Source organism: Elephantulus edwardii, unplaced genomic scaffold (assembly GCF_000299155.1).
Source record: "Elephantulus edwardii isolate Elephantulus edwardi_28Jun2011 unplaced genomic scaffold, EleEdw1.0 scaffold00174, whole genome shotgun sequence".
Lineage (NCBI taxonomy): Eukaryota > Metazoa > Chordata > Mammalia > Macroscelidea > Macroscelididae > Elephantulus > Elephantulus edwardii.
In genome coordinates, this window is record NW_006399924.1 from 528891 (window position 1) to 539627 (window position 10737).

Here is a 10737-nt window from a genome sequence, read left to right on the forward strand (position 1 = left end):
ATTGGCACAGGATAGAGCAGGGTTTAGGGCTGTTGTACATAGGGTCGCTATGAGTCGCAAACGACTCGACGGCACATAACAACAACAACAACAACTATCAAATCAGAACGGACTCAAAACTGGCCATCCAGCAGGTTTTCAGAAGATGCGATTGTGTCCTAAGCTAACTAATACATCCTTTTCAATGTCCTCAGATAGCTTGACAGCCTTTATATATCAAAGGAAGTAATTCTCAGCTACAGATGGCTGCGTAAACAGGAAAACAACATCAAAAGGCTTCAATTTCCAAGAGAAAAAAAACCTCTTCCATTTTAAGATGTTTTAGAAAAGGTCTTACTTTTGCTTAGGGTATTGTGAGGGGTTGTTGTGTACCATTGAATTGTAAGGGTGGTGGTTGTATGAACAATAGACTTGGACCCTGTCCTAGTCTGTGCCATCCTCATTATCTCTGATACATTCCATATACTGAGAAATTATTGTTCTAGACCATCAAGTTAGAACTGATTCATAGTTGAACTTCCGGGAGGTTTTTAGAGGTTATACATTGCACAGGAAGAGACTGTTCATCTTTATTCTATGGAGCAACCAGTGGGTTCAAACTGCCTCTTCTGGGTTGGTGGCATAAAACCGTACACACTAGGCCACCAGAGCTCTCCAGTTGAGAAGTTAGACTTTTATTACTCTATTAGTTTCATAAAACAGTCCTTATTGGTCAAGGTATCATAAAGTATTGATTTCAAACTCTTGTTGTTGTTAGGTGCCATTGAGTAAGACTCATTGTGGCTCTATGAACAACAGATCTGAACCCTGTCTTGTCCTGTGCTATCCTCTTCTATGACATACTTCAGTCCATTGCTGCAGTCACTGTGTCAGTCTATGTCATTGAAAGTCTTCTTCTACATTGCTGAGCCTCTACCTCTCCGAGCATGATATTTGCTTTTAATAGCCTTTCCTAGCGGCATGCCTAAAATATGTGAGATGAAGTTTTGTCATCCTTACCTTGAAGGAACAGTCTGGCTGCACTTTTTCTAAGACATATCTGTATTTTTGGCAATCCATAAGATACTCAGTGCTTTTCTCCAACACTACAACTCAGAGGCATCAATTGTTCTTTTGTCATCATTATTTACTGTCCAGCTCTCAAATGCCAAAATGCATAGCAAGTGATTGAGAAGACCAGAGCCTGAATCAGGTGTACCTTAGTCTTCAGATCTACATCATTGCTCTTCAGTAATTTCCTCTTCTCAGGAGAAGTTCCTGACTGCAGACTTTCTCAAGGAAATACATCTCCTGATATCCTGACCATTGGTACTGAGGGTGTTGATTATGGATCTAAGTAAGATGAATTTGTTGACAATTTCAATCTGTTTTCCATCTGTTATGATGTTGCAGTGGTGAAGATTTTTTTGTCTTCTTTATGTGGCAATGCAATTCATGTTGAAAGCTATAGTCTTTGATCCTCTTCAGTAAGTGTTTCAAATCCTTCTCACTTTCAGTAAGCGAAGTTGTATCATTTGCATAGCACAGATTGTTGATGAGTCTTCCTCCAATCTCAGGCCACATGCTTCTTCATAGAGTCCAGTTTCTCAAATGATTTAAAACTATTACAGGGGTTTTTATGATAGAAACTACCTTTCTATTGTTAGGTTTTTGTCATATGCCATTGAGTCATAACCAACTCAAAGCTGACCCTCCAGCAGGTTTTCAGAGGCCGTAAATCATATGGAAAGAGATTGTCTCTCTTTTTCCCAGCTGAGCTGTTGGCAGAATTGAACTGCCTAAGACACTACAGCACAACTCCCTAAGAGCTAAGCCACCAGAACTCCCATTGCTGTTGCTTTTAGCATCGAGTCAGAGCCAACCGTAACTGACCCTCTGATGAGTTTTCACTTAATAGCATAGGAGAAGATTGCCCATCTTTCTCCCACAGAACTCCCATTGTTGTTGTTAGATGCTGTTGAATTGAAAATGACTCATAGAAACCCTATGAACAAAAGATCTGAACCCTGTTCTATCCTGCACCATTCTCACAGTTCCTGATACACAAAAGCCCTTTGCAACAGTTACCACATCAATCCACCTGATTGAGGGTCTTCCTCTCCTTCGTGGACCTTCCACCCTTCACAACATCTGGTCCCTCTCCAAGGAATAGTACCTACTAGCAATATGCCCAAAGTATGCAAGGCAAAGCCTCATCATTCTTGCCTCCAGATAGTATTCCAGCTGCACCATCTCCACATTCTCTTGGCCGTCCATGGGATGTTCAGTGCTCTTCTCCAACACCACAGCTCAAAGGTGTCAATTCTTTGTCTGTCATCCTTATTAAGTATCCAGGTCTTGGATGAATAGCTAATAATTGGAAAGACTATGGTCTAAATCAGACGCACTTTAGTCCTCAAACTGACATCACTACTCAATAACTTGGAAAGGTCTCTCACTGAAGATTTTCCAGTGCAATGTATTTCCTTATTTTCTGACTGCTGGTACCAAAGATGTTATTATTTGTGGATCCAAGCAAGATGAAGCTGTTGACAGTTTCAATCCCTCTCCACTCATCATGACACTGCCTATCAGTTCAGTAGTAAGAATCTTTGTTTTCCTGACATTGAGATGCAATCCATACTGAAGGCTGCATTCCTTGATTTTCTGCAACAGGTGCTTCAAGCTCTCCTCCTCACTTTCAGCAAACAAGGTTGTGTCATCTGTGTAACATAGGTTATTGATGAATCTCCTTCCAATCCTGATGTCACACTCCTCATAGAGTTCAGCTTCTTGGGTAATTTGCTCAGCATACAGTGCAAAGGGCAGGTCAGGAGGATAAAACAAAGTATTATAATTGAATATGCAGAGACCTGGAATTAGAGAATAAAAGGGGAAAAACTTACTCTGCATTTCTCAAGCTTAAAGAACTGAAAAACAAATTTAAGCCTTGTGTCGCAATATTGAGAGATTCATGAGTAATAGATTGAATGACCCAGAAAGCATCAAAAGAAGGTTGAGAGAATACACAGAGTCACTGTATCAGAAAGAATTGATTAACACTGAAGAATTTCAGGAAGTGCCATATGAACGGGAGCCAAGAGTAATGAAGGAGGAAGTAGAAGCTGCATTGAGGGTGTTGGCCAAAAATAAGGTCCTAGGAATCAATGAGATACCAATTTACTCATTTCAAATAACAGATGCAGCCTTGGACACACTCACTGGTCTATGCCAGGAAATTTGGAGGACAGCTGTCTGGCCAATGGATTGAAGGAGGTCCATATTTGTTCCCATTCCCAAGAAAGGTAATCCAACTGAATGTGGAAATTATCAAACAATATCATTGATATCACATGGTAGCAAAATATTGTTGAAGACATTAAAAAAAAAACGGCTGAAACAGTACACAGAACTCCCTTTAGTACTGGTAAAATAGTTTGTCTCTAACTGGTACTGTTATTAACTGCTGTTTAATTGTTCCCGAATCCATATTAACTTCTAGAAACCTTGACTCATGGTGACCTCTGCACAATGCAGCAAGGAACTGTCCAGCCTTTTGCCATCCTCATGAATGATTGTGGATGGGGCAACACCTGTTGTGATCTATGGTGTTTCCATTAACTTACTTTTAGAAACAGATTACCAGAACTTTCTTCCTTGTCCCTTGAGACTTGTTCAGCATCACAAAAACTGTCATCAGGGGGATGACCGTGCAAGAGGTGTGTCAGAAGAAGACAGAAATTGGGAGGTATTAATACAATCCTTCACAATTTATAAAGTGCACTTTATTTTATGTAATGCTTGAATATACTCTATCTCATTGAACATTATTACATAGGCCAGTAAAGTAGTTTGCCTTATTGCTAATGGAACTAGTGTGAGTACAGAGGGTCAGGGCAAATATTTGTCACTGCTGGATGAACAACTTGAGTGCAGGCTTCCAGGTGGGCATTTCCATAGACTTGTATTAATAATGGCACCCCTCATAAACGGCATCTTCTTGTTGAGGGTCTTCCTCTCTCTGACCTTTCCCAACATGATGTCTTTTTCTAAGGACTGACCCTTCCAGAGAGCATGTCTAATGTATGTAAGATGAACTTTCTCCTTCCTTGCCTCCAAGTAGCACCCGGGTTGTATCTTCATAGTACAGTTCAGAGGTGATACCAGTTAATGTTTTAGGGTAATTTCTATTTTGTTCCCTGGAAGTTTTAATTAAGACAGAAGAACTTTAACACTTCACATCCTTCACAATAACCATGAAAGGTTTAGATTTTTTTCTCTTTTTGAGGCCCCTGTTCCCTCAGGGACATTTTAGCAAGAAGAATGTGATTCAAAGATTTCCAGATGTTACTTTTCTGATGTGTCTCAGCCTGCATCCAAAAACCATCTGGGAGCGGCAACAATGGGCTTGTGTCCAAATGTAAATGCTCGTGCAGGTAGAAGAAATGGAATCGATCAGTGGCTTGTTAACCAGGCCTGTGATATTGTTTAATCAGCTGTTGAAATGAGCTCTCAGTGATCAAGACCCACATTTAAATACCACAGTCGGTTTTCCTTAATGCTTGAAGTGTGTGTTCCTCTCATGGCTAATGCAAATCTCAGGTTAGATCAGAAATGATTTGTGTTTAGTCATAGAATGTACTCTGCTTTATTTAAGTGGGCTATTTGAAGGATTCATTGTGCTTTTTATGAGCAGTAAGAGATTTTTTACCTTCTCTGTGCTGCTTCCAACCAGTAAAAAGAGAAAGCTGTCCCAGAAATGTGCTAGAGACGAGAGTGGACACACTCAGGGGAGACCCTAGGGACGGGTAAAAATGTACACTTTGATCATCCAGCTTCTGCCTGAAGATATAGGCATAAAGCAAAAGCAAGTGGCAGCATTTCCACCTCTTTCTCAAGCTCCTTGAGTGAAAGGTTACATCCCTCAGCAGGCTGACCCGAGGACCTCCATCAGCTTAGCATCGTCTCATAAATTCAGCTACTCTTCTTCAGAAGTCTTGATAATTCTGCTAGAGGCTGAGTTGAACTTCTCTAAGCTAGAAAGTAAATTTTAGCTCTGTACATGAATAGCAAATCATACAAGTAGTTAAAGTATTAAAACAAATGTAAATTAAGACTTCCCCCCCCCCCCTTTAGGGAGAATATTCAATATACAAAGAAAAAAAAAGAAATTGTTTTCTTAACTGAAAATGATAATAGTAGCAAACACACATTGAGCACCTATTTTGTCCTATGTGTTTTGCTAGTTGATTTATAGAAATGATCTCGTATCATTATTGTGTCAAATCAGTGGAGATTTCTCATTATCCTAAGTATTCAGTTGAGGAAATGGAGCAGTAGGGCCCAGAAATTGGCTCAGGGCCACAAGTTTTGTAAATAATAGTTGATTGTATGTTAGAGGGATTAGAACTGAAATAGATTGTAGATGCCGTATCCTTACACATACAATGATGTAACCCGAAGTCTTCTCAATTAGAATAATTCTTGGGACATTCATTGGGACAGAAAGAGACGGAACCTAGAATTCAGAGGGGAGATGAGCTCTAGACAACAGAAAAGAACCATGGGAAGGGAAGAAAGTTGCATTCGAGCAGTGGTAGGGACGGAGCAGGAACATTTCTTCTTGGACGTCCAACTCAAGTCTCTTACTTAGTTCACAAAGCAGGTCAGAATTGGATACCATCACTACTCTTTCCCTGTAAAAAATGCATTCAGGCTTGTCCTTTTCCTCTCAGAATGAGGTTTTTCTTTAAACATTTTAATATGCTTTGAGTGAAGGTTTAGATAACAAATGATTATAATTCCCACATTTTGAGAATACTCTTGCTACTTCTCCCCAGTGTTTCTTGTTACCATTTGTCCTTCTTTCCTATCCCTTCTAGCCTTCTGAGGTGTTTTCTCTTTCTTCCCTGAGAAATTTCTGCCCTTTTGATCTTGTATAATTGCTTATTAAAAAAAAATGGTCTCCTCCCTGGTGTTATAAAGCAATCACCTTATAGGCCTGAATGTTGAATCATGGAAGTAATTTCAGTTTCCGGTTTGAAGGACGACTAAGGGCCATAGTCTCAAGGTTTCTACCAGTCTCTAGCAGACCAGTTATTGTGATTAGGCGCCATCAAGTCAAGTACCACCCATATCAATCCTATGAGAAACCAGTCTGAACACTGTCCTATCCCACGCCATCCTCACAATCTCTGACACACTCCAGCACATTGATGCAATTAGACCAGTAGGCATGGCCTTTTTAGAATGGGGTTTTCTGTCTTCCCCTCTGGTGCCCTTTCTAGAGGATTCTCTCTCTCAAAAATCTCCTCTTAAGCTGTGGCATTCAGAGTCACCTACTACCTACCAACTTGAATCCTCCTGTGACTATTATCTCCTCCAGTTACTTGTAGTCTCAAATCTGTCTTATGCATGCTCCAATATTGATGCACTTGAAGAGTTCTGATCAGTTCTTCCCCTTGCTTACAAACTCTCTGTGACCAAATCCCAACCTACTCTTCCAATACTACTTCCGAATGTTTGGAAATGATGTCCATCCACACTTAGCAACATATGGCTCTTTGTTCCTTTCAGCCCATTTGCCTCTCACTACCCACATCCTTAGCAGATGTGTTCCAGTGTAATATATCCAGTTAAGCTCACAGACGTAATGTTTTAACAGGAGAGATCCTAGCTCACCTTGTAAAGGCTGCTTTCTGAAGAAAGCTTAGGTATAGGACCAATGAGGCTTCACAGCAGAGGTACAGGAGATGGCAAAGTGGCAGTGAGATGAAGCTAGAACCCTGAGTGTTGGGGAGTAGAACAAGAAGGAAGAGAAAGAGACTTGCTAGGAATCCTTGCAATGTAGACTCAGCTCTACTTCTAGAGGAGTAGCTGAGACACATTTTTTTTTAACTTCTGGACTCTGAAATGCACTTTTGATTAACAATTGCAGTCCTTGTTGGAAATGGAATATGGTTGAAATCAGCAGGACTGACCCAGACTGTAGTTAAACAGAAAAGCTTGTTATTCCTGGTATATTTTTCAAGCTTTCCTGCTTCTGTATCTTTGGTCATGTTGTTCTTTTGGGCCAGAATCCTTCACATACTTCCTCATATTCATAAATTCAAACTGGTCACCAAGAGCCAACTACAGTGCCAGTCAACCCATGAGTATGTCTATAATCTCCCAGGTAGTAGCACTTCTCTCTTAAAGTGTCTAATTTAATTGATTACCTGGGAGTCTATTTCTGAAGAGTCAGAATGTTCTTAATTTTTTTTTTAAATTTTTATTATTTTTGTGTGTGTGTACCGTCAAATCAGATCTGACTGATACAGGAGGAGATTGTCCCTCCTTCCCCGGGACCAAAGGGAACAGGGGAATGCAAACAGAATAGCCAATCTTCTCCTTTCCTACTAGATAATGTGTTACTCACAGTGTGGGGATCTGGCTGGTTACCATTTCAGCTCCAGGGTAAGTTTAGCATTAAAGTTGTTTTTTAAAAAATGTGTATAGTTGATAGGCAGGCTAGATATGAGACTCAGGCCAGGGGAGGGGGGGGTTTGGAGAACAGGGAAGTAGCTTATTCTTTATAAAGATTTAAGAGACAAAACAAAGTGTACGCTTCGTTGGATTCTTACTTAGGTATATAATATTATTGTAGTTAGACAAAGCAGTGACTTTTTTGGTGATGCTTACTGGACTATTTTGGGCTGGAGAGTCATTATGCTTATGATAGTTCAGCATATAAATACGTATACGTGCATATATCCATATGTCTACTCATGAATGCACACACATACACGTATAACACAGCAAAATTCTAACAGCTGTGACTAGATTTTGCAACCAAATGAACAATTCATTATGGTGTCCTTTCTATTTTTCTGTGTATTTAACATTTTTACATAAACATTTTAAAATAAGATGTAGATCACAACAAATTGTGGCTAACCTTGAGGAGAATGGGAATACCAGAACGCTTGATTGTGCTCATGTGAAACCTATATTCAGACGAGGAGACAATTGTCAGAACAGATCAAGGAAACACTGAATGGTTCACAATTAGAAAAGGAGTGCATTAGGGACGCATCCTGTCTTCATATGATTTCAATCCATGTGCAGAGAAGATCATTTGAGAGGCTGGACTTAGTGAGCAGGAGTGTGGGATCAGGAGTGGAGGAAGACTCATCGACAACATGTGCTATTCAGTGATACAGCCTGGCTTGTTAAAATGGAGGGGGATCTGATGCATTTGCTGTAGGTCAAAGACTGTAGTCTTCAATATGGATTGGAGATTAACATCAAGAAGACAAAGATTCTCACCACTGGGCTAACTGACAGCACCATGATAGATGGAGAAGAGATTGAGGTTATTAACAATTTCAGCTTGCTTGGCTCCAAAATCAACACTCTTGGCACCAGCACCAGGAAATCAAAAGACAAATTACATTGGGAAAGTCGGCTGCCAGGAACCTTTCGAGAGTGCTGAGGAGCAAGAGACAAAAGTGTACCTGATCTATGCCATAGTCTTTGCAAATACATGCTGTGCATCAGAGAGCTGGACAATGACTAAGGATGATAGAAAGAGAATTGATGCATTTGAGTTGTGGTGCTGGAGAAGAATATTGAACATACCATGGACTGCCAGGAGAACAAACAGATCTGTCTTGGAGAGGGTGAAACAAAATTTTTCCTTGGAGACAAGGATTTTGAAGGTCCATCTCATATACTTTGGGCACATGGCCAGGAGGGACCAGTTCTTGGAGAAGGACATCATGCTTAGAAGAGTAGTGGGACAATGCGGGAGAGGAAGACCCCAAATGAGATGGATTGATACAGTAACTGGTGCTATGAGGATAGATGTGTTGGAGTCAGTGAGACTGGCTCAGGACAGGGCAGGGCAGAACATAGGGTCACTATGAGTTGCCCGTGTCTCAGCAGCACATAACAACAAAGCTACGAAATGACACCACACTTCTCAGCCAGGTAAAGAGAGATCAGGACTCCACCCGACTACACTGCTAGACTGAGAACCATTCTGAGGCTTGGGTGCAGGTTCTTCATCTGAAACAAAGTTTTCTTTTTCACTTTAATGATGAGAAAGAAAAAATGGAAAGGAATACCTTCATCTTTTCAATGACGGAATTTAGCTGTATTTAGGGAGCTCTGGTAGCCTAGTGCACAGGAGGTGCACAGCCAACCTGAAGGCACAAGACCTGAATCCACCAGCTGCTTCATGGGAGTAAAATGGCAGTTTTCTCCTGTGTAATTTACTGCTGGAGGGTCAGTTATGAACTAGTTCTGATTTGGTGACACGTAGCAACAACAATTATTATTTGATAAATGCCTACTCAATCCCAAGCAGTAGTCACATATGCTCACTTACTTAATACACAACAATTTGTGAGATAATTTTTGTTCTTACTATCTCCATTAAGGAGGCTTATACCAAGTTAAATTATTTCCTTTAAAGCATAGAACTAGTACAAGCAGCGTGAGAACCTGATACCTGATCTCATTTCTGCAGACTCCAAGTCATATATTTCTATGACTCTCATTGTCAGAATCTACTTAGAGCTGAGCCTCTCGTGGGTTTTCAGAGACAGTGAGCCTTATGGGAGAAGATTGCCCATCATTTTCCCACAGAGCCACTGGTCGATGTGAATGGTGTGCCTTTGAGATTACAGTGCAGGTTCTTACCGCTCAGACATCAGAGCCCCCTTCGTGGTCTTTTCTATGAAGTGAAGGTCAAACCTTGGAGAATTTTATCCTGATATGAATTTGAGGGGAAAGCAGAGAAGTTCCTCTTCCCTAGGAATAGGAACCACTTTTGGGCTCATTGGTGGTTTAGTGGTAGAATTCTTACCACATTAGACCAAAGATAGGAGGCATGGGTTCAAGTTCAAGCCAACACACCTCTTTTGCAGCCTCCGCCCTTCTGTCAGTAGGGGCTGACATGTTAGTCTGATGATGAACAGGTTTCAGTAGGGCTTCTAGGTGATGACAGACTAAGAAAGCCCTGACAATCAACTTGCAAAAAGCAAGAAAGAAAAGACTTCTGATTCTCACCGATCTACTAATCATGGGGGTAGCTAAGGACCAGGCAGCATTTTCTTCCTTTCTGTATGAGGTCATATTAAACTGGGAGTCACCCCAGCAGCAGCAGCAGCAACAACAACAACAACAACAACAGCAACAACAACAACAACAACAGTATTCTTCAGATATGAGATTTGGGGAAAAAATGTAGTCCATTGGACCTAACTGGAGGAGCAGAGTGTTTTATGATAGCATCTCTTGAAGTAGTACATTTATTTCAGTGTTTAAGGATAAGGACTGACCCCTGATCAGTCATTGAGTCAGCACACACCATTGAGAGACCGCCATGCTTGCACCGGGGAGTGCTAGAGGTGATTTCCAAAAGTGGCAAGAAAATCCCAGTCTGTTGCTGGGAGTCAGGTTCTCATGAAAGAGGGATTTCAGAATCCGCTCAGATAGCAGACACCCGACCACATCAAGGGGGAAACAGATTCTGAGGCAGACGTGGGGCTGTAGCACTGGGGCATGATGACTGATTAGCAAACCACAGGGCGGGCCATGCAAGAGGGAGAGTGAGGAAGAAGGTGAATCGAAGCAGCAGGCAGGGAGGCCTGAAGTGTCAGGATATATGAACATCTGGGGATGCTTAATCGGGAGGAAATGTAGACCTCCCACACAGTAGCACTTTTATGAGCTCTGATTATACACTAGGGTACAGAAAAAATAACAGAAACT